Here is a 6,198-nt window from a genome sequence, read left to right as displayed (position 1 = left end):
GCATGCCACATATTCCTAATAAATATTTATTGTTGATTGGTGAATTGTTTAAAAGATGACCAGGTCACTAGGAAATCAGGCAGGGAGCCAGTAAGAATGTTAATGAGCTTGGCTTTCTGCCTATTTCTGTCCTAATCCATAGCCCTCATCCTCCACCAGCATTTAAGCCTCAAAAATACAACTTGTCATCTCATTTTTTGTTTGCCTTTATTTCCACCAAAATTGTAAATAAATTCAGTCACATTGACTTATGAAAGTGTATTTTAAACCATTGAACACCTAGAAGTCAGCTTGAGAAGTTCATTTAAAATACAAAATTTCCCCTGTGCCCATGTGCTTGATCATCGTCCCCACTTTATTTTCTATTAGTTTTAGTGTATCTGGTTTTATGTGGAGGTCCTTGATTCATTTGGACTTGAGCTTTGTAAAAGGAGATATCATCATGGGTGAGGTAACCCAATCACAAAAGAACACACATAGTATGAACTCACTGATAAGGGGATGTTAGCCCAGAAGTTTGGAATACCCAAGATACAATTCACAGATTACATGAAGCTCAAGGAGAAAAAGACCACAGTGTGGATACTTCAGTCCTTAGAATGGGGATCAAAATACCCATTGGAGGAAATACAGAGACAAACTTTGGGAAAGAAACTGAAGGAAAGGCCGTCCAGTGACTGTCCCACGTGGGGATCCATCCCATATACAGTTACCAAACCCAGTCACTACTGTGGATGCCAACTAGTGCTTACTGACAGAAACTTGATATAGCTGTCTCCTGAGAGGCTCTGCCAGTGCCTGGCAAATATAGAAGTGGATGCTCACAGCATTCTATTGGATGGAGCACAGGGTCTCCAATGGAAAAGCTAGAGGAAGGACCCAAGGAACTGAAGGGGTTTGCCACTCCATAGGAGGAACAACAATATGAACCAACCAGTACCCCCAGAGCTCCCTGGGACTAAACCACCAACCAAAGGGTACACATGGAGGGACCTATGTCTCCAGCCGCATATGTAGCAGAGGATGGCTTTGTGGGACATCAATGAGAGGAGAGGTTTGATGCCCCAGTGTAGGGGAATGCCAGGATAGGGAAGCAGGAGTAGGTAGGTTAATGAGCAGGGGGAGAGGAGAATGGGATAGGGGGTTTTCGGGGAAGAAATGAGGAAAGGGGATACAATTCGCAATGTGCATGAAACTCAAGAAGAATGAAGACCAAAGTGTGGACACTATGCTCCTTCTTAGAATTGGGAACAAAACACCCATGGAAGGAGTTACAGAGACAAAGTTTGGAGCTGTGATGAAAGGATGGACCATCTAGAGACTGCCATATCCAGGGATCCATCCCATAATCAGCTTCCAAACGCTGACACCATTGCATACACTAGCAAGATTTTGCTGAAAGGACCTAGATATAGCGGTCTCTTGTGAGACTATTCCGGGTCCTAGCAAACACAGAAGTGGATGCTCACAGTCAGCTATTGGATGGATCACAGGGCTCCCAATGGAGAAGCTAGAGAAAGTACCAAGGAGTTAAAGGGATCTGCAACCCTATAGGGGGAACAACATGATGAACTTACCAGTACCCCGGAGCTCTTGTCTCTAGCTGCATATGTATCGAAAGATGGCCTAGTCAGCCATCACTGGAAAGAGAGGCCCATTGGACTTGCAAACTTTATATGCCCCAATACAGGGGAATGCCAGGGCCAAAAGAATGGGAATGGGTGGGTAGGGAAGTGGGGGGTGTATGGGGGACTTTTGGGATAGCATTGGAAATGTAATTGAGGAAAATACGTAATAAAATATATTAAAAATTAAAAAAAAATACAAAATTTCCACTCAGGTTCTCCTAGGATATCTGCACTGTGGGAGGCAGGGGAAGTAATAATGCTTACAAAAACTTTTCATGTACATCACCAAAGCCATGTTAACGAAATGCAGCGAACTGTTTTGTATGTGCATACACATATAGTATATACATATATACTATGTCTGAGTGCATACATTAGTGTAGGTGTACCGTATGCATATAGATGTATTATGTATATGTGTAAGCACATGCTGTACACGTGTGTATGTTTGTACATGTAAACTTACTTACATGTGATATGTACATGCATTTGTGTTCACATACACTTGTGTGTTGTGTGTATATGCAAATGTACTGACATACATAGTTAGTGTAGGTGAAGGCCAGAGGTTGCTGTCCCATGTCTTTCTGTATCATTCTCTACCTTGTATTTTGAGACATTTCTCATAGGAACATTGTCCAAGTTTGTTTTCTGTCACTATAGTAAAACATTGGCCAAAATCAGTTTGGGTTGATTTATTTTTTAATGTATTATAATCTCACAAACAAAATAAAAAATGCATACTAACAGCAGGTGAGAAGTCAACAAGGACAAGGAAATCTCTATGTGTCCCCTCCCCCAGACACTATAATTCTTATTAATGACTTTTGTGGAAGTGAGAATCAGTGTTCCCCAGGAATAACCTCACATATAAACTGTCCAATCCCAAGTGGTCAATCTCAGAGACATGCTAAATTGCCAAGTGGACTCAGTTTGTTGCACACATACACACACACACACACACACACACACAGAGAGAGAGAGAGAGAGAGAGAGACAGAGAGAGAGAGAGAGAGAGCACTTTAGTGTAGCCCAGAAACTTAGAATACCCAAGATACAAGATACAAGTTGCAAAACACATGAAACTCAAGAACAAAGACCAAAGTGTGGACACTTTGCCCCTTCTTAGAATTGGGAACAAAACATCCATGGAAGGAGTCATAGAGACAAAGTTTGGAGCTGAGACAAAAGGATGGACCATCTAGAGACTGCCACACCCAGGGATCCATCCCATAATCAGCCTCCAACCGTGACATCATTGCATACACCAGCAAGATTTTGCTGAAAGGACCCTGATATAGCTGTCTCTTGTGAGGCTATGCCAGTGCCTGGCAAACACAGAAGTGGATGCTCACAGTCAGTTATTGGATGGATCACAGGGCCCCCAATGAAGGAGCTAGAGAAAGTACCCAAGGAGCTAAAGGGGTCTGCAACCCTATAGGTGGAACAACAATATGAACTAACCAGTATCCCCGGAGCTCATGTCTCTAGCTGCATATGTAGCAGAAGATGGCCTAGTCAGCCATCATTGGGTAGAGAGACCCCTTGGTCTTGCAAACTTTATATGCCTCAGTACAGGGGAACTTCAGGGCCAAGAAGTGGGAATGGGTGGGTAGGGGAGTGGTGGGGGAGTGTATGGGGGACTTTTGGGATAGCATTTGAAATGTAAATGAAGAAAATACCTAATTCAAAAAAGAAATGCTCTTAACTCTGTTATCCACTTATTCTACATAGTTTCAAATCTTTATGTATGTGTTTTAGAGATGTCTATAGAAAGGTTTTTCTGAAGGATTTGTGGTACAGTGGAAACAGTTTGAGGGCCTCAGAAGAATGTGGAGGGAAAGCATATGTATGAAAACCCACACTGAATCAAGCAGATCCTGCTGTGCACAACCTTAACTGAGCCTTGTTCTACTTAGCTTTAAACATTTTCTTTTTTCTTTAATTCAGGTTTTTTTTCCAGGAAGGTGCATGTTTTGTTTAAATGATAAGCTCTATATTGTATGCCTACCTTATAAATTAATTCTTGGTTTAAGTATTTTTTATCCTCGTCCTCTCCTTAAAACACCCTAGGAATAACTGGATTCAATTTCAAGAGATGCTGACAGCAACTTTCTCTCTATCTTCTAGAGGTGTCAAGGTTGCTCAACCACACATCAGGCTTAGAAAATGACCTGATCATCAAGGCTTTTAAGCTTTCTCTTAGTTCGCCTGAAATTTGTCTCCTAGATGCCATAACTTGGTGATCCCTATTAACAACTAATGGCATATCAAACCGCTAATGTCTCTGAGTCATAGTTCTTCAGGTCAAAAAAATTTGGAAATTGAGAACATCAAAAATTGCTGTGAACTTCTGAAATTTATCCCATTTTAAAATTTGTTTGTTTTAATTTTTACCCACTGGTTTTTGTGTGTGTATGTATATCTATATGTGTGTATGTTTTGACATGTGTCACACATATATAAGCATGCAATGGCACACATATGGAGGAGAGACAACCTATGTAATTGGTCTCTCTTTTCAGCACATGAATATTGGGAATTGGACCCAATTTTCAGCCTTACCCTTTGAGCCATTTCCTAGCTTGTCTAATTTTAAGCACCTTAGCCATAAATAGTAGTTTGACAATTATTAGGCTGGGCTCTTAATCTCATGTATACTCTTTGCTTTTGAAATTCTCACATATATACATAAAAATATAAATCTTTTGAAATCATGTTTATTTTGTTGTGAGCAAACATATGCAAGGCTTCCTTTTTTTATTTTTCTTTGGGTATTATTGATGATTGAACCTAGCACTTTGTGCATACAGTGCAAGAGCTCTACAGCTAAGATATATTCTCAACCCTCTTTTCATTTTTCATTTTCTTTTCCTTTGTTTGTCATTTCTTTTTGAGACAAAGTCTTACTAGGTATTCCAGCCTAGCCTTCAGCTCTATCTGACCAGGATGGTTTTGAACTTTTGACTCCCCTACCTCAGGTTCCTAACAATCTCAAATTAGAGAGACCTACAATATCAGGCCTGATTCATAGGATTCCTTTACATCTATTACATATATTTTTCTTTCATTTGTAATGTAAAACAAGGCCACACTTGATGTCACATCTTTAGTCCTATTACTGAGGAGGAAAAAGGAGGCAGATTTCTGTACATTTGATGTCATTTCTTGTCTGCACAGTGAGGTAGAGGATAGACAGGGCTACATAGTGAGATACTATCTAAAATTTTAAAATTGTATATTAAAAAACAGATCCTAAGAATAACTATTATTAGTAATATTTGCATGAATAAATGGACTGGAGATAGTCTATTACATTGTATGTGAATCAAAGCCAATGATCTATATTTTGTTTTTAGTGTTCTAAGTTATTTTTATTATTCTCTGAAAATTTAATATACATGTACACCATCTCTTCATAATATCCACCCAACCCTGTTCCTACTTCAACTCCCCAAAGGACCTCTCTCGTCATATCCAGCTCCCAAACTCACATTCTCCATGGACCATCATATAAAAGGGTGTGGAAAGCATGTGAGAGCTAAAGAAAGGAAGAAGTGCTATGATGTGCTGTCTTCTGGACATGGTATGCCTACTGGACACACAAATCACAGCAGCAATAATTACCCGTACAAGGGCCAGCCAATAAAACACTTCATACTAGAGGGACAATGGCCTCTCAAGATATCCGAGCTGAGGAGCTATTGGAAATTGATGGTGGCTGGGGTAAGGAGAGTGACTTTTCTTTAAAGGGGTGTGGCTAATGAATGATGGTCCTGTATGCATGGGAAACAATAAATAGACTACATCAGGAAAAAATAAAGAAAATAAATAAAAGCAAATGGTTTTGATGAGCTATCATTGTTGCTCTCTCTTTCTCTTTGTGTGTGTGTACACATGTATGTGTGTGTGCATGTGTATGTGTGTGTGTGTACTTGTATTGTTTCATTTTAAAAAGCAGATTGTATATCTTAATTTCTTCCTTTCAGAGAGATGTGCATGAGTAGAATGTAAAATTTCTCCTTCTGACTAATCTTTATTTTTTGGTTTAAATTCCTAGTCTTGATGACTTGACTTCAGTACTTAAGTATGAATGAATGTATCTCCTTATAAAACCCGACTTGTAAATTCTTTCATACTGGTAGGTCAATATGTGTTCGATTCATATGCTACCACCCATTTTTCAGCCAGACCCAAAGACTATAATGTTTAGTAAAGCCTCGTAAACATCAAAGCTGCTTATAGTCAGAATAGCAGCAACTACTTATGTCATCTTCCAAATATGCACAGCAAAAGCCTTCTGGAACCACTGAACAAATATCTTAACATGGATCAAGTGTTTAACTGCCAATCTTGTCTAGGATCCCCTCTTTTATTCAGTGTTTAGGCATTTGGGCTGCTAACAAATGTCTGTTTAACCTTACCCCAACCTGTTTGAAAAGATGTTCCAGCATTCAGGATTATGAAACTATCTTCACACCAGATGACAAGGATCTATCCACAACCTGTTGTGTTAGCTATGAGCATTTGGGGAGGTTATGGTAATGAAAATGGTGGAGCGATTACCTCC

Source organism: Mus caroli, unplaced genomic scaffold, assembly GCF_978045245.1.
Source record: "Mus caroli unplaced genomic scaffold, Mus_caroli_1 scaffold_7, whole genome shotgun sequence".
NCBI lineage: Eukaryota > Metazoa > Chordata > Mammalia > Rodentia > Muridae > Mus > Mus caroli.
Note: the sequence above shows the minus strand (reverse complement) of the source record.